A 20251-nucleotide genomic window follows, 5' to 3' on the forward strand; every position below is an offset into this window, starting at 1 on the left:
GAAATAAAGCTGCCCAGAAGGAAGATCCAGAGCTAGTGAAGGTGATAGACAGAGTACAGAGTGGGCAGAGGGAGGAGTTCAGTATTGCAGATGACGGAGCTTTACGGTTCCGTTCCAGATTATGTGTTTTTGCCGATACTGAGATCAGGAAGACTATTCTAGAGGAGGCTCACAGATCTTTGTATACAGTTCATCCCGGTAGTACGAAGATGTATAGAGATCTGCGAGAGTCATACTGGTGGAGTGGTATGAAGAGAGAGATTGCCGAGTATGTAGCGCAGTGTTTGACGTGCCAGCAGGTAAAGGCTGAGCACCAGAGATCGGCAGGGAAGTTGCAGCCGTTATTCATCCCGGAGTGGAAGTGGGATCACATATCGATGGACTTCGTGTCAGGACTGCCGACGACGTTTCATGGTCATAATGCCATCTGGGAGATTGTTGATCGATTGACGAAGACCGCCCACTTTATTCCCATCAAGATCAGCCACTCCCTCAGCCTTTTAGCGGAGATTTACATTCAAGAGATAGTACGTTCTCATGGAGTGCCTGTATCTATTGTGTCGAATCGAGACCCACGATTCACATCACGATTTTGGAGGAGTCTGTAGGAGGCTCTAGGATCTCAGTTATCGTTTAGTACGGCATTCCATCCTCAGTCAGACGGGCAGAGTGAGAGGACGATACAGATATTAGAGGACATGCTCAGAGCGTGTGTACTAGACTTTGGGGGTAGTTGGACCCAGTTCATGCCATTAGTAGAATTTGCGTATAATAACAGTTATCAGTCTAGCATTGGCATGGCACCATTTGAGGCTCTATACGGTAGGAGATGCCGTTCTCCCTTGTTTTGGGATGAAGTGGGTGAGCGGCGAGTAGTGGGGCCAGAGCTAGTTCAGCAAGCATGTGATAAAGTTCGTCTTATCAGGGATAGGATCAGTGCAGCTCAGAGTCGACAGAAGAGTTATGCCGACCATCGCCGCAGGAATTTAGAGTTTGACGTAGGTGATCACGTATTTTTGAAGATAGCTCCGATGAAAGGGGTTATGCGATTTGGGAGGAAAGGTAAACTTAGTCCTAGGTTTATCGGTCCATTTGAGATTCTAAATAAAGTGGGACCGGTAGCCTACAAGCTAGCTTTGCCACCTGTATTGTCCAGGATTCACAACGTATTTCATGTTGCTATGTTGAGGAAATACGTCCCAGACCCTTCTCATGTCATCAATTATGATGAGTTGGAGCTTAATGATTCACTGGGATATGAGGAGATACCAGTACAGATTCTGGATAGGAAAGTGCAAGAGCTACGTAACAGGACGATTCCTCAAGTAAAAGTCTTGTGGAGGAATCATGTAGTAGAAGAGGCTTCCTGGGAGTCTGAGGAGCAGATGAAGCAAAGGTATCCGCATTTATTTCAAGAAGTCTGAGTGAATAAATGTAAATAGTTAAGTAGTTTTCTGTTACAGGTACATGTAATGGTTGAATAGTGTAGTACTTTAGTTTTGGGAGAATGATTTTCTTTTGTATATGTAATCTTCCAAGACTCGAAATGTAACCACGATATTCCTCCGCCATAAGTGAGGGTAGGTAATAAAATGAGTAGACCATTTTTCCTAATTAAAGGATGGCGAGTTACGGAAACAGTAAATTTCGAGGACGAAATTCTTTTAAGGGGGGAGGAATGTAGTAACCGGGAAAAAAAATAAAATTTTTAAAAAATAATAATAAAAAAATAATAAATTAATTAAATTAAAAAATAAAATGAATAGTATGATAAGGACAAAATATATATATATATATATATAAAAGTAATTATGATATTTTATATATATATATATATATATATAATAATACAAGCTTCTTCAAGAAGCTTTGAAAAGGCAAAAAAAAAAAAAAAAAGCTTTGAAAAGACAAATAAATTCAAACCACAAGCTTACGCTTTGAAAAGTAAAAAAAAAAAAAAAAGCTTTGTAAAGTCAAATAAATTAAAAACACAAGCTTAAGCTTTTAAAAGTCAAAAAAAAAAAAAAATCCAATTTGAATTGGATTCATTTGGTGTGCATCAGTGCGCTCTCTCTCTCTCTCTCTCTCTCTCTCTCTCTCTCTCTCTCTCTCTCTCTCTCTCTCTCCTACGACTCTCTCTCTCTTCGATTTCAGGCTAGTTTTACGCCGGATTGACAAACCGAAGCCACCACGACACTTCTAGCGAAGTTCTCTACAAGTCTGCCGGAGCGGATCGTCAGGGAAACGAAATTGGATTTCATCCCAAATCCAAGGTAAGGCTTTATATTCAATATTTGGATTTTTGACAGTTGAAGAAAGTGATATACGCGTAAAAATACTGAACTTTAATACTGAAAATTTTCAGTTTCAGGGTGTTGATTGGGAACGTTGGGAATCATCCCTAAGTTGAGGTAAGACTTTTTAAGTCGAATTTGACTTAGTGGTAGTTATAGAAAATGTTGTACGTACGAAAATACTAAACTTTAATTCTGCGAGTTTTCATTTTCAGGGTGTTGAGTTGAGAACCTTGTGGGTGCGGGGAAAATTTTCTTAGGGGCTTTTCAGGAATCAGGTAAGGGGATAAATTAAGCTAGTTTTGTTTTGAGAAAATGTATGTATATATATGTAACATCTAGTTTCAGGAAAAATAAATATATTTATATATATGATTTATATTTGGAAAATACTGTTTAAATGATGATATGTTGAATACGTAGAAAATTTGTTTAGTGTGGCATGAGTATAAAAATGTTGTGAAATACTGTTTTTTTTTTAATGGGGACGATATGGATTTCTATGATGGAAAACCGGCGTACGAGCCGAGATATTTTTATATGTATATGTGATTTGCCGGCGTATAGGCCGTGCTATGTGGATGAGATTTACCGGCGTACGCGCCGTGCTATGTGATTTGCCAGCGTACGGGCTGTGCTATGTGATTTACCGGCGTACGGGTTGTGCTATGTGATTTGCCGGCGTACGGGTTGTGCTATGTGATTTGCCAGCGTACGGGCTGTGCTATGTGATTTGCCGGCGTACGGGCCGTGCTATGTGGTTTGCCAGCGTACAGGCAGTGCTATGTGGTTTGCCAGCGTACGGGCTGTGCTATGTGGTTTGCCGGCATACGGGCTAAGTTATGATAAAATGTGAAATACCGGCATACGGGCCGATGATTTTCATGATATATGTATATGTGAAAAATGATATGAATGATTTGATAATTAATGATTTGAGTTATCCATGTATCACGATTTTAGTATATGTATATGATATCAGAACCTGGTTGGCTTGGTCTAGGCTAGCACTTGCACGGTACCGTTGCTATGTGTCCATGGTCCTCGTGATCATGATATCTGTGTTAACGCCGCTGTACGGAGTGGTGTGAGATTGGATGGTCGATGTGGTCATTTTCAAGAAGTGTGCTGTTATCGCCCCTGGTGTACAGACCAGTCTGGGTAGACCCATCGGACCTACAAACTACTGTTTGACTTGGCAGTGGTCGGCCAACCATTGTCAGGTCCCGCCTTCGGGCCACACAACCCAGTCATGTGGGGGTAATACATGACAACAGCCAGCTAACCTACTAGGATTGTTTTATGTTATTATTAGTATATGAGATGAGATATGTATGTTTTCTCAGATTTGATAAACAGTATTGAATATGTTATGTATGGTATATGTAGAACACATAATACTCATGTTGCCACATACTGGTATTAGTTTATTTCCCTTACTGAGAGATGTCTCACCCCTAAATCTGATTAACTTTTCAGGAGCCCCGGATAAGAGAGCGGGAAAAGCCCCGCTGATATAGTACGGTCTATCTACCCTTTTTGAAGGGTAAGTTTTGTAGGGACAGTTAGATTTTGTGGGAAATGTTCGTAGGTTTTATTGTTGGGATGTATATATGAAAATACAGTGATTGTAGTAACTCTGGTATATTGTGGTATATGGTATTGAGATGTACATGTTTGTATCTTTTCTACTATTAGGGCTTCTGCTTTATGCTTTGATATATTCCTTGTGCCCACGGGCTCAAGTGGATTGTGACCTGCTGAGCTGGAATGTATGATGTGATGATAATTTATTTATTAAAAAAAAATATATGTGAAAAAGGAGCAGGTCGTTACAAGAAGAGCTTGCAGGAAGCATTGGGGACGAAGCTTACTTTCAATACAACGTTCCACCCCCAGACTGATGGACAGTCGGGGAGAATAATACAAATCTTGGAGGATATGTTACGGGCGTGCGTGTTAGACTTTGGTGGTGATTGGATGCAGTTTATGCTACTGGTAGAGTTCACCTATAACAATAGTTTCCGGGCCAGTATCGGGATGGCACCATTCGAGGCTCTGTATGGTCGGAGGTGTCGGTCTCCTCTGTATTGGGATGAGGTGGGTGAACGTCAAGTGTTAGTGAAAAGTAAGGTGTAGTCCCAAGAGGGGGGGGTGAATTGGATTTTAAAACCTTTTTTTTAATTCCTATGAGAACTTCTTCTTGATTAATTAATTTTAGGCTCGTTTGTTTAATTTGTCAATCACACAAGAACTTAGTTTCCTTTATCCAATCAACAACATAATTAAACAATCAATCAATTAAACACAATATTCAAACCAAACAACCAATTAGTTTCCCAAGTATAAGTTAACTGCAGCTCTATTAGATTAATGGAAGTATGCAAGATTCAACACTCTTTGGAATATAAACACATTCAAACTTTAAACCATTCAGCCACAATATATCAATATATTAAATTCAACTTTCAGTTTTTGTTGTCAGCCCTGGTTATAAATTTGAATCAAGCCCTGTAGTAATGGATTTGCTTCTTTAATATGATGTATAATATAAAATCCAATCAACACAATATCCGCACTCTTCCCAATATTCAGAATTCAAGTAAACTCTTAGTTAATTTATCTTTGGGATATTAACCAAGTAACGTACTCCCGTATGGTTTTCGAAAGATATGGTATAACCAACGTACACTCTTTCGGTTTCCGCAACCCAAATCAAAATTAGACTTCAAGTTTACTTGATTTCCAAATATACGTAGTATATATGATTTCTAATTTAAACCATCCACCTAATTTAAATATGCTGAAAATAAAGAGTAAGGAAAGAGAGAGTGAGACCAGGATTTTTACGAGGTTCGGCTTATACCCAGCCTATGTCCTCGCTTTTGGCAAACCACCAAAGGATTCACTAAACCTGTTCCTTTAACGGGCGGAACAAACCTTTACAACACTCCTTGGTTAAGGCTAGAGCCCGCCTTCTCCAAACGATGTCCCCTCGTTCGGTCACTCCTTAACTAGGTTAGAGCCCGTCTCTCTAAGCAATATCCCCTTGCTTAGCCAATGATCCAAACAACCCTTGAAATCATTAATCTACAAGATACAAATCAAATATTTGTGTACAAAGATTTTGCTTCTAAAAGAGCTTATTAGTACAACAATTTAGAACTATAATATACTTCAAAGTAAATAATAATATGGAAATTAACTTGAAACTCAATGAAGTATATCACCGATTAATTATTTTCAATTATTGAAAGATTTAGAATTTGTAGCACAATTCTGGTGGAAGAAGATCAACAAAAACTCAATTGAATTCGTGCAAGTTGAGAGCAAGAGAGGGCCTTGAGAATTTGGGAGCAATTTAGAGAGATTTTGAATTTTTGCTGAATTTGAATTCTTAGTGCATTGATTTAATGATCTTTGAGAATTATTTATAGACTTTAAAAGGTATGTAACTTGATCCCCAAGTGACTTGGAGTATTTCCCAAGTTTTCACAAAGTTTGAACCCTAAGCAAACCATTTAAAAAATGTTTCCGTTGAGGTTTTTTTAAAATTATGTTCGTGGCAGTTGCTTGCCATGTTATTTTTAAAGTTGCAGTAGGGTGGCATCCGTATGCTAGGATACAGCCAGTCTTTTGGCTTGACCACCCAGGCGCCTGTCATGGTTTAGGTAGTCTACTGGCGGAACACAATGTTTTGTCAACTTCGAGCACCTTTTCATTTTTCAGTCATAACTTTTTATGTGTAACTCAAAATTTGATGATCTTGGTGTCAAATGAAATCTAAGAGAAAATCTTACAACTTTCATGTTGAATACCATTTAAAATAAAGAGTTTTGGATAGATAAAAATACACATCAATGTGGATGTAGAAAAATTAACAGCATTTGAAAAATCCTCTTTTTGGTGTTTTTCATTCCAAAAATGATTCTAACATTTTTGAAATAATTTTTGACCTTATACAAATATTTTCCAAGTATGTTAAAAAGTATCTAGGTCCAATAAATTAACCTAAGAGCTTCATATATCCTTATTGAAATTATTTGAAATACTTACATGAAATTTCCTATAAACTCTTTCAAATTTTCATTTCTTGAATTCCTTAAGGTCTTTATGCTTGGTTCATCTTTCTTTGAGCTTTCATCAAATTCTCTTTAATTCTTATGCTCTCATGATCTTCAAGATTTATCTTTAAATACATTTTTGAATCCATGTTTTAAGCTTCATATTGATCATCCTTCTTTGAAATATAAGTTTTCATGAATTCTTTAACCTTGCATTCATTATTGAGTCCTGAAAATACATCACTTAAACAAAGCATGTTAAGTTCTACTTATTTGCTAGCATCAAAACAAGATGTTAAGCCTTGTAAGGTCAACAGTTAGGACCTGAACTGGTGCAGCAGGCATCTGAGAAGGTGGGTTTGATCTGGGATAAGATTAAATCGGCTCAGAGTCGGTAGAAAAGTTACGCAGATGTTCGTCGCCATGAGTTGGAATTCGAGGTGGGGGGTAAGATAATCCTTAGGATCACTCCGATGAAAAGGGTGATGAGATTTAGGAAGAAGGGCAAGCTGAGCCCGAAGTATATCGGGCCATTCAAGGTTCTTAAATGAGTGGGTCCGATAGCCTACTGGATTGCACTACCCCCAGTGCTCTCAAGGATCCATGATGTGTTCCACGTATCCATGTTGAGGAGGTACATGTCGGATCCGTCACATATTATTAGTTACGAGAACTTAAAAATTCGGGATGCTTTAGCATACGAGGAAGTACCATTCAGGTTCTGGATCGTAAAGTTCAAAAGTTACATACCAAGGACATACTGTTAGTGAAGGTATTGTGGCGGAATCATGAGGTCAAGGAAGTTTCTTAGGAATTGGAAGCGGAGATACGCCGGAAGTATCCATAGTTGTTCTGAGTTGTGGTTTTGATAGTGAATATGTGTGTATTACCCTACGATTGTATTGTGATAGGTGGTTAGTCATTGGGAGTGTGTATTATTGTGAACTCCTGAGACGGTTTATATTTGTAACCACGATATTCCTCCCCTATAAGTGAGGGTATATATATGTATTGTGACGGGGCTGCGTTGAAGTAGCCGCCGGCTCTTCCTGGAGTCAAGTATGTGTATATGGTTGTGTGGATGAGTTCGTAAATAAGAGATTACAAATTTCAAGGAAGAAATTTTTGTAAGGAGGGGAGGTTGTAAGAACCCAACCCATGAGATATGGAATAAATAAATAAGAAAAAGGTAAAACAGTAAATTGAGCAGACTTCGTCGATGAAGCCATAGTTTCGTCGACGAAGGTCCTTCTGTTGTTCGGCGACAAAATGCAGAGACTCGTCGATGAGGAGAAGCCGAGAGGTCACCACTACGTCAGGCTTGTCAACGAGGCCACCACTACGTCAACGAACTTCCTTGCTAGCTCGTCGACGAGGTTGGCCGAGTCAAAAGTGCTATAAATATCCTATTTCATTGCTTCTTGGCTAAGGAAGCCAAAACTCTCTTTCTCCCTCTCTAGAACCAGTGGGAACACACACACACACACACACTCTCTCTCTCTCTCTCTCTCTCTCTCTCTCTCTAAATTTCTTCGTCGTTCATTGTTAGAATCGAAGATCCGACATTACTATAATGCTCGCCTTTGGCAAACCATCAAAGGATTCACTAAACCTGTTCCTTTAACGGGCGAAACAAACTTTTACAACACTCCTTGGTTAAGGCTAGAGCCCACCTTCTGTAAATGATGTCCCCTTGTTCGGTCACTCCTTAACTAGGCTAGAACCTGCCTCTTTAAGAAATATCCCCATGCTTAGCCAACGATCCAAACAACCCTTGGAATCGTCAATCTATAAGATACAAATCAAATACTTGTGTACAAAGATTTTGCTTCTAAAAGAGCTTATTAGTACAACAATTCAGAACTATAATATACTTCAAAGTAAATAATAATATGAAAATTAACTTGAAGGTCAATGAAGTATATCACCGATTAATTATTTCAATTATTGAAAGATTTATAATTTGTAGCACAATTCCGGTGGAAGAAGATCAGTAAAAACTCAGTTGAATTCGTGCAAGTTGAGAGCAAGAGAGGGCCTTGAGAATTTGAGAGCAATTTAGAGAGATTTTGAATATTTGCTGAATTTGAATTCTTGGTGCATTGATTTAATGATCTTTGAGGATTATTTATAGATTTTAAAAGGTATGTAACTTGATCCCCAAGTGACTTTGAGTATTTCCCAAGTTTTTAAAAAGTTTGAGCCCTAAGCAAACCATTTAAAAAATGTTTCTGTTGAGGTTTTTTTAAAATTCTGTTTGTGGCAGTCGCCTGTCACAATCTGGAAGTCGCCTGCCATGTTATTTTTAAAGGGACAGTAGGATGGCAGTCGCCTGCAAGGATACAGCTAGTCTCCTAGCTTGACCACCCAAGCGCCTATCATGGTTCAGGCAGTCTACTGGCGGAACATAATGCTGCTGTCACCTTCAAGCACCCTTCAGTTTTTCGGTCATAACGTTTTTTGTGTAACTCCAAATTCGATAATCTTGGTGTCAAATGAAAGCTAAGAGAAAATCTTACAACTTTCATGTTGAATATCATTTAAAATAAAGAGTTTTTGATAGATAAAAATACACATCAATGCGGATATAGAAAATTTAACAGCATTTGGAAAATCCTCTTTTTGGTGCTTTTTATTCCAAAAATGATTCTAACATTTTTGAAATAATTTTTGACCTTATAAAAATATTTTCCAAGTATGTTAAAAACTATCTAGGTCCATTCATCATTGAGTCTTGAAAATACATCACTTAAACAAAGCATGTTAAGTTCTACTTGTTTGCTAGCATCAAAACAAGATGTTAAGCCTTGTAAGGCTAACAGTTAGGACCTGAACTCGTGCAGCAGGCGTCTAAGAAGGTGGGTTTGATCCGAGATAGGATTAAATCGGCTCAGAGTCGGTAGAAAAGTTATGTGGATGTTCGTCGCCATGAGTTGGAATTCGAGGTGGGGGGTAAGATATTCCTAAGGATCACTCCGATGAAAGGGGTGTTGAGATTCAGGAAGAAGGGCAAGCTGAGCCCGGAGTATATCGGGCCATTTGAGGTTCTTAAATGAGTGGGTCCAGTAGCCTACAGGATTGCACTACCCCCAGCTCTCTCGAGGATCCATGATGTGTTCCACGTATCCATGTTGAGGAGGTACGTGTCGGATCCGTCACATATTATTAGTTACGAGAACTTAAAAATTCGGGATGCTTTAGCATACGAGGAAGTACCATTCAGGTTCTGGATCGTAAAGTTCAGAAGTTACATACCAAGGACATACTGTTAGTGAAGGTATTGTGGCGGAATCATGAGGTCAAGGAAGCTTCTTGGGAATTGGAAGCGGAGATACGCCGGAAGTATCCATAATTGTTCTGAGTTATGGTTTTGATAGTGAATATGTGTGTATTACCCTACGATTGTATTGTGATAGGTGGTTAGTCATTGGGAGCGTGTATTATTGTGAACTCCTAAGACGGTTTATGTATGTAACCACGATATTCCTCCGCCATAAGTGAGGGTATATATATGTATTGTGATGGGGCTGCGTTGAAGTAGCCGCCGGCTCTTCCTGGAGTCGAGTATGTATATATGGTTGTGTGGATGAGTTCGTAAATAAGAGATTACAAATTTCAAGGAAGAAATTTTTTTAAGGAGGGGAGGTTGTAAGAACCCAACCCATGAGATATGGAATAAATAAATAAGAAAAAGGTAAAACAGTAAATTGAGCAGACTTCGTCAACGAAGCCATAGTTTCGTCGACGAAGGCCCTTCTGTTGTTCGGCGAAAAAATACAGAGGCTCTTTAACGAAGAGAAGCTGAGAGGTTTTCGGAAATCCAAAAATCTCAGGCTCGTCAACGAGGACGCCGCCTCATCGATGAGGTTGGCCGAGTCAAAGGTGCTATAAATATCCTATTTCATTACTTCTTGGCTAAGGAAGCCAAAACTCTCTTTCTCTCTCTCTAGAACCAGCGGGAACGCTCTCTCTCTCTCTCTCTCTCTCTCTCTCTCTCTCTCTCTCTCTCTCTCTCTCTCTCTAATTTCTTCGTTGTTCATTGTTAGAATCGACGATCCGACATTACTACGAGAATCAGGGAAGGATTCTCTTCGTGATTTGTGGAACGGATCTTCGTTTCGAGGGTTTCCGGATTTTGACCCAAAATTGAAGTAAGACTTTTCATTCCTATTTCAGTGGATCTGTGAAGAATAGAATTGTAAGTATGTATTGTACTATGGTTTATAGGTTTTGGAAACTCGGTTCGCTGTTTAGGAGCCGTAGAGTTTGTGTTTTGGTTTTCAAATTAAGGTAAGAGGTTTTTGTTTATATCAGTTATTTTTGAAATCGGAATCGGTGAAACTGTTATTTATGATTATATGTATGATTTGGCTACTTATTTGGGAAAATCTAACGGGTAAAATTATGGGGTTTTCGAGTTACAATTTTTGAGAAAAGAGGGGTTTGGGTTGCATCTCTAGTTTCGTAGGAAAATCGTATGTATATATTGCTGAGTATATTGTATGGAGATGGCCGCACCTTGACTTGTTTTTAAACTGTATTCTTGAAATCATAATTATGTATTTACCAAATAAGTGTGGGATGAACTATTTTATTGAAAATACTCCAAGTTTATGAAAAGCTGAATCGATTGTGTATCGTAGGTTATGGTTTATTAAAATGAGTTATAGGGACGTGAGTTCCGAAAATGTTCCAGGTTTTGTGAAAATGCCGAGTTGGAATAAGGTCGAACGTTGATAATAATCGAAGCGTGCCTGCTTATCCCTGAAGGCTTAGATGTGGAGATAAGTCGGTATAATACCGTATGCAAAAGGTGTGAAATATCACTTTCTATATCGGTTGATCACCGAAGGGTGTGAGTTCACCAAATATCATACCGGCAACCCATAGGAGCTTGGGGCTAAGCCATATGTTCGGGACGCCGTGTAATGCGGACCGACTTCATTGACGAAGAGTGTGACGACACTGGATATGGATCATGTGTTTGTGAGATATACTGGAACTATATTGTGATTATACTATAACTGCATTGAGAAAATACTGGAATTGTGTTACATTTTATGTCAAAATAACACTTATATGTCACACACTGATATAACCTGATTCTTCCTTACTGAGAGGTGTCTCACCCCTATCATATGTACATGTTTTCAGGTCGCTCGAGTAGCCAAAATTAGTGTCCTAGTATTGGGAGCGTGGTTGTCGATCTAGTTGCGTTTAGTACTAGCATAAGTATTAGATTATGGCCGGGTTGTCGTGCTGGGTTTTGTAGACACTCGGGGCTTTATTTTGTATTATAGGACTTGGATGTTGGGTTTGTATAAACTCTGGTATGGTATGGTATGGCATGTTATTATAGTTTGACTATTTTCCACTGCGTAATTGTGTTGGTAAATGTGATTAGGGTATACGGGAACCCCACGGGGTCAGACCCTTACATTGTATAGTATCATGTGTGTTTGAATGATACAGGGATAAGTTAGATTACTAAATCACTCCTGGGACCCATTGCCAGGTTCGTGATGTGACAAATCATGTAAAGATTAATAATTGAGAGGTCGCTCATCTTTATTGTTTGCTTTAAAAAATAATATTTTTTTGACTTTTTTATGTGAAACAATGTAGTTTTATTTTAAAAGGAAAGAAATTAAAAACTAGTATAAATATCTATAATATTAGCGAGAGTTATAGGCTTGAAGAGGAAGAAACCATCAATGTATCATATCATATTATACTAATTTTTTTTTTATTGTAAATTAAAGAATGGCTAAAGTAATAATTAATTAAAACATTGGATTAATTTGTGATTGAGAGTAAGTTCATTAGACATTTGCTTGAAGAAACCAAAAAATATATATTTTTTCAATTTTTTTATATGAAATGATAAAACTTCATTTATAAGATCATGGAAGAAAGCACAAACATAACATGCCTTGAGGGCAGTCTTTTTTCTTTTTTCTTTTTAATAACTCGGAGACTCGAGCCATTATTGCGCCACTTTGGACACTATGGTGCGGCGCCAAACTCAGGGGGTAAAAATCGTCCGCCCATTGACGCATCCCTGATAATTTTGTAGCATAATACTTCAAGGGAGAATCGAACCCGTAATCTTAAGGTCACCAAAATCACAAGTCGCTCTTTAATTAAAAGAATGAGAGCAATGAGTATCGATCCAAATGAACTCCACACTTTTGGATGTTTTAGAAGTTCCGATACTATATCAAAAAATTGATCACCTAAAAATTTGAAGTATATGTTGGATGTCACGACAAGAATAATTTTTAATCATATTTTAGCATGCTTTTAAATTTATGCTTAGTTACATGCTTTTACACTTAACTCCTTTTGACCTGGTCCCAATAATAAATAACCATGTTGAATTTTGATTCAAGAATCACGTGACCTCTTTGCATTCAAATTCAAATTACGTGGAAAGATAGTGTGGTAATAAAATGTAAGAACGAACTCTTTCTAAATTGAATTACCTCTTGGGACAACGGTGTGGGAGTATAAAAAAGTGTACATGTTTATGGATAAAAAAATATATGATTAAGATCTATTATTCATATATTTAACCCTACCATCGATAACTTACACTAACGCTTTTTAATCTTGTAAAGACTACTTAATAGTTCCGAGTATGTAAGACATGAAAGCCAAGTAGGGGTACCAAAGATCGGGTCTATCATATTTATAGCTTTACTTTATTTTGAAAGAGGAAAAGAAAAGAAAGGGCGTCTTCTATAAGATTCGCCAGCCATGAGCGATAAATGCAAAGTTTCTAAAACTGCGTCACTAACTGAACCAATTGGCTACTTAGTTTTTCAGTTAACAATTAGAACAATCCTATGAACTTATATTCAATGATGAAAGATATTTGAAGCCCAAAAACATAGATTTAAGATTAGTTACGTTTATACTACCATCCATATATCTAAATAATAATAATAATAAATTTCAAAAGGAGGCGATTGGCCAAGCTAAGGCAAACAAAATTGTCCGGCCCTATCGGATTAGGCTGTTTAGAGCGCTAGTCCTTACTTTTATATGTCATGTGCGTGTTCATCTATGTTTTCTTTCACTTTGAAATATTAATATGATAACGTGATCCACATAGAAATTTTGTTTAAAAAAAATTATTTTCTCGGTTGCTTTTCAGATATGTATGTTTATTCCGTGGAACACACCATAAGAGTTTTCAACAACACTATAGGTAAATTTTCCAACATTTTTATTCACTAAAGAAAAGTTGTATACTTAGTTTTTTTTTTTTCTATATTTCTACTAGACACACTATTACATCAATTGCCAACATCCAAGTTAGCAAGGAAACAAAATGCCTCTTATTCTTGTGCATATCTTTTATTTGTCTCTTCTTTCTTCCCCTCAATAGCCCAAACCCCTATATAGACCCTTTTACCCTTCATTTTTTTGCATCATACAGACCCTTTTCGTTTCTTTACGAGTATCTTTTTGCCAAGTCAACTAATCACTTTTAGTATAATAAAAATTCTTCATTTTCATCAATTGTTCAAGGATCAAGCACATTTAATTTCGATCACTTTTAATTTTATCTTTCATATATAGCATACCTATATGATCTCTCTCTCTCTCTCTCTCTCTCTCTCTCTCTCTCTCTCTCTCTCTCTCTCTCTCTCTCGGTTCATGCATGCTATTCTTTTTTCTTGTTTTATACAAACTAATTCAAGCGACTTTGGAGCATATTTTAGACATCAAAATTGCTGTCACGTGAACTGGTATGAAACCGAATACAGCTTTATATTACATTTTGTATAAATTAATATAAATTAAAATTTCTCAAAGTTTTTGCAGTGCAATGATAGTATCGAAATTTTGCACTTCTTAAAAAAATATATTCCATTACACACCTTCTCGAAGGATTTATTATTAGACATTGTTTTAATAAAAGCGAAATAAGGCTCAAGTATATTACTTAAAGACTCAAAATACCTTTTATGCAGCAAAAAAAAATCAATATATTGTTGACCCTGGCCTAGCCCAACCCGCTGCCGGCCCAAAGGGCGGGCATCATATGATTGGGCCTGAGGCCCAAATGGTGCAGTTGGGCCCGCCCAGAAACTCATGAAGTTTGATTCAAATGCATTCATGCATGCAGTTAACCGATTAACAATCTCAATCTGAAAATAACATGTACCAAAATTGGTTGGTGTATAGTGTTCAAACATTTGCATAAAAAAGGAAACCCAATAAGCCCAACAACAACCAAAGTCAATTTTATAAATATTGCGTGAGTCAATATGAACCAAACTTGGAAAATAGCATATGAAAAACACTAGTGGCCATGATTCATCTTCTTCCCTTTGGTTTTTTCATTTTGGTAGACAAATTATCTAACAAGAAGATTGTCAATCATTGTGATTAGACATCGGGCATGTACAAAGGAAATTTTGATTATATGATAACGAAGTTGGTCTGCATTTGTTTACCAAATTGCAAAAATCAATTATTGGGTTTCAACCTTGCGAAGTATTTTTTATACGAAAAAATCATAATTCATGAGTCAAAACGTCTAATACTTCACTGTATTGCACTAGGTATAGTGGTGTTAGGTGCGACTGTGCAGTTGTGAGCTAATTTTGAACTTTCTGTTGTATATGTATGACCTAATAATTACTTGTAGAGGTGCGCACATGATCTTGTCTGATTAAGTTTTTTCGTGATCCTTACTATAGAAAGTTAGAAAATAGAAAAGAAAAATTGTAGAATCTTGGATAGATGCACAGTATGTACAAATTTAATATCAAACTATCGAGCGTTCGATGAAAACTAATAAATTTGTCAGTTATGGTAATAAACCATATATAAAGAATCAATATAGAAACTAGAACTACAATTAGACAAAACAAAGATAGAAACATATAGTAATTAATATGGTTCGATAGTGTGTCCGGCTCTTGTCAGGCCTCTTAAGGTTTTTAAATATTGCCTTGTTTATTGTAAATGCAATTTGAACTAATATAATTAATTAACTATTACACATTGTTGTTCTTAGTTTTAATTTTTTAATAAAAATATAGAATAGACACATTACACTATGTTCTAGTTTTGTCTAAAGCACATTGAAAAAGCATGAAAAAATGTCCACTTAAAGAGTACCAAAGAATTTAGATGAGAGGAGCAGTAAAATGTTTGAGAGTACATATCAATAGCGAAGTGTTTGATTTTAAAATTATACACACGAAAGATTAGCATAAAAGTATTAAATACATATTTAATAAGTGTCTAGCAAATTAGAGCGTGCAACACGAGCACGACACAGACAAGACTCGATCCCTTACAAATGTATCATGTTACATAAAGCGCGTGTCTGTGTTCGTGCTTGAATGAAAATATATATATATATATATATATATAAAAGAAAAATTATTATTATTATTATTATTATTATTAAGTGAAGTCTCATAAACTGCATATAGCCTTCAAATTTTATTTGCAAAAGTGCCCTTAGACCTCTATACTTACTTTATATAAAAAAAAAACCAATATTCCTTTTATCACCCGCTTATTCAATATTTTTATTATTATTTTTTTTTTTAAAAAAAGTATCAAAAGAATGGTTAATTTATCTTTATGAAAGAACTAACTTCTGTACAAACACTTTTTTGTATTTTTTTTTTTTAACTCCTTGACGTGGCATTTTATTGGTGGTAGAATTAAAAAGTTCTTTAAAAAAAAAATAATAGTAAGACCCAAGACATAACACATTAAGTAAAAAGTATTAATTTTTGGAGTGTTTGGTTGGATTAATTGTAATGACTATAGTTTATTGAAACTTTCATGTTTAAGATCTCAAGTTTTAATTTAAAATTCAGGAGAAAATATAACAAATAACAAAAGTTGAGAAACTGTATGGAAAAAATGATTCTATTCGATTCGATTCATCATCTTTTTTCCAGTTAAACTCAGAACGAACTACGTCAAGACTCGATTCTATAATGGGTACACAGGCAACTTGTCACTAAACAACAAATTCAATTCAAACTATCACCATTTAAGAGCATTATTGTAGAAAGACGTAGGGATAGGAGATGGATTAGCAACTCCTATTGCATAACCAAGAACTAGCGAACCTCCAATGTACCCCAAAAAAATATAAAGAAAGAATAATAAATAAATAAATAATAAAAAATACCCCTATCCAAAATTATATTATATTATATATTTGAAGCAGGATAAATATTTAGGGTACAAAAATTTCAACTGGTTTTCTCTTTGTCCCTTATTGGAAGCATCACCTCATCTCTATTATTATACTTCCAAAGGAATTAAACGCCCTCAGTAAAAAACAAATTACCCCCCACCCAAAAACCCCTGCAGCCCCCATTCCCATATTCATAAGAGAGAGAGAGAGAGAGAGAGAGAGAGAGAGAGAGAGAGAGAGAGAGAGAGAGAGTGAGAGAGAGGAGAGAGAGAAAAAGAGAGATGGAGAGAGAGAGAGAGAGAGAGAGAGAGAGAGAGAGAGAGAGAGAGAGAGAGAGGAGAGGAGTTTAATTGTCTTGAAATGGGGAAGTAGTAGGAGGTGGGGGGGGGGGGGGTGTCATCCAAAACCAAATCTTACAGCTAAACATAATTTTCAACACGAAGCATTGACTTAACCCACCACAGATGAGTAAGAGGAATTGCAATTGAATTGAAGCTAGGTTCATAAATCACACCCTTCTCATCTATTGTCACTTTCCAAATCCTCCTATTTTTATTGCATGCGTGCCTGTCCACTCTATATATAATTTTAAATTTTAATCTAGGGAAGTATTTGGATTTGTTGTCAAATTACATCTACGCGTGTGCACACAGCAAATACAAAAGAAAGAGAAAATCAAATGGGAGAAGAAGAATACAAATTTACGTGGTTCGACAATGTGTCTGTGTCTAACAAAAGCCCCGTGCAATTTCTAATATCAAACGAAAAACTATCTTATATATTAAGGTTTCAATCCTTGGCTTCAATGCGTATGTACAACCCTCATATGAAAATTGCAAAACATCCTCATATATATGATAATAAAATTAAATTACACCTTGACTAAAATGTACTGCACCACACCACAAGGACCCCTAACGCAACCCCACTTAACTTAATTGAAGTAGACAAAGAGGTCTCGTGCATGAGCCCTCCCATTACAACCTTCAAATGGACAAGCCTTTGAATACGAGTCACAACTCAACAAGACCTCTTTGGAAAATTAGGTCACACCGAGTCGGGAAAAGGCGTGACCAACTTCACAATTCTTTCCTAATAAATCAGGAATTAACATTCGCGTAAAATTCAGTCCGGTACCTAAAAAACTCTACGATCCTCTTCTATTCACTTGAGTCAATTCTCAAAACCCACACGCAACGCATGCACGTGTATATATATATATATATATATATATATATATATATAAATGATTGTAACTTCATGATCACTTCCCATATGATCTTATCAATTACTTGTGGGAATGGTGCTGTTTAACACAGCTATCTTCCAATGGACAACAGTGATTAAAATGGATATCGCACCTTCCCCTTTGGTTGGATTCATTGAATTCCTATACGTACCCAACACTCCCAAAAAAAAGCTACTTCTTCTCACTTCCCTTTTTTTTTTTTTTTTGCGGCACTCAACCGGCCAAATGCCCTTTATAGAGCAAATTGACTTTATTTTTTTGAGGGAGCACTTAATGAGAAATAGTTGTAGAAGATGATCCTTTGGCATAAAGTTTAAAATTCATCATTGAAAAATAATCGCTTCACTAAATGTGACCCGAGAAATTACTAAGTTGTTTAACCTAATAACATTTCAAACATCACACGTAATCCTTGTTGGTTTTGGATGGTTGAGATAATTTTTTAGCAAAATAGATAATTATGATTTAGAGATTATGCAAAAGCTAAAGATGTAATTAATTATCTAAAATATGATGCAGTTATGTAGTCCAATCTAATAATTGTTCACTTAATTATTGGCGCACCATAATATCTAAAGTGGAGCGATGGAGGCTGGAGTCCCTAGATTATCAGAACCAAAAAAAAAATTGTTCACTTAATTGGAGTTTTGAAAAAAAAATTTTAAAAGAAAGTGTAAATTTTTTAAAGGATAGACAAGCAAGCAGCTTAATTCCTCCCAAGCGGAAGAAAATGACAAAGTGGGAGAAATTAATGAGCGAAATCACCCTCCCAAATCAGAGCAAATGCAGGAAAACTCTTTCCAGTCTAAATGAAACAAGAGGGAGGCAAGGCCGGCTCTTTACAATATGGGGTCCTAGGCGAATGATTTAATCAAGGACTCTTAATATTTTATTTTATTTTTATTTTTATTTAAAATTAATTTTTCTAACTTTTTGAAATGCAAAATCACTAATTATGGGAATAGAAAATAATAAATAATGTTAATATTATTTAATTTTGGGACTCAAAAACTATATTATTATATTAAGAAAAAATTTGGGGGCCCTAAGCGGGTGCCTCAACTGCCTAAAGGCAGAGCTGGCCCTGGAGGGAGTTAGACCTAGTCCAAAGGTACAGGTTTGATAAACAACTATCATACACATTTGCGGCTGTGGAGTAATTTTTCTTGAAGATTCTTCTGCTCCTCTCCTTCCAAATTTTCCAACAAATGATTGCCAGAATATATAGCTGCTTGAAAATTTGATATTCCATTTCTATGTTTCCATGTTTTAGTAGTACACCTCCATAACTACTTAGTTAATTATGTGGTAGTTTTTATTTGTAAGCCTTAAATCTTATGTGTAAGAACAGTTTCTATAAGATAGTATTTTTCAAATCAATTTTCATTGAACTATTAATCCCCACTCTTCTAGCTAATTGGCACCTTGAATATCTAGATGGTGTAAAATTTACATCTCAATCGCCTCATATGTATTGATACGACGACAACAATATATATATTGTTGTCGATTGGAAGCACATAATGGATTTAGACAATGAAAGATAATTCATCTTTATCCTATATCCCTTCTCGCTCCTTCCAAGGCTTCAACTTGGCACCCCCGACACAAAAGTCTCAAACTTTACTAATAGAATGTTTATAGGGGACATGATAAAAAGTTAACAATAGATTATAATTAAATACATAGACAATTTTTCATTCCTCAAATGAATTAGAGTAGTTATTCAAAATTCTCATGCTATGTTTGAGAGGATAGTGTAGTTCAATCTTTAGTTTGAATTTATATAAATTTAAAAGAACTTAATACGACCTTTTATTATGTGAATTCAATCCAAATTCACATGATTTTGAATCTAAAACTCGACTTCATGCTCCCAAATGCAAAGTCGATCATTTTTGTTTGCCTCCCACTCACAGAAGCACAAATCTCGCAATAAATTAATATAAATTTCAAGTCTACAATCACGCGAAAGAGGGAATGTATATACTAAGAGTATTGAATAATCTTTGAATTTGAATTATAATAATCAATAGAAGTACTTGCTATTCCAAAATTTGTAATCCAACTAGGAGTATCTAGGGCACACACAAAGCTTGTGCTACATCCAGATGTCACATGTGCTCTATGTATGCCCAAGATACTTTCGGGACACACATTTTAGGAAATCTAACTTTACCCTTTAATCAAGAAATTTATCCTTGACGTGTCGAGTGGGAGTACACGAAAATGTTTCAACGTTAAATTATGAAAATTTTCAAAGGTTACCTTAAATTAGCCAATTGCAATGATCGAGGATAGCCTTTGTTTTGTTTTTGGTTTATTAGTACTCCTAAACATTACCCTAATTTAACATGTAGATCAATTGGTTGGTCTTAAAGAAATGGCCATGCATATATAGACTGTGATGCTTTTATTTTTGGGAAAAATATTGAATTATTTAATATCATCAATTAAAAAG

The sequence above is a fragment of the Malania oleifera genome, chromosome 2 (assembly GCF_029873635.1).
Source record: "Malania oleifera isolate guangnan ecotype guangnan chromosome 2, ASM2987363v1, whole genome shotgun sequence".
Taxonomy (NCBI): domain Eukaryota; kingdom Viridiplantae; phylum Streptophyta; class Magnoliopsida; order Santalales; family Ximeniaceae; genus Malania; species Malania oleifera.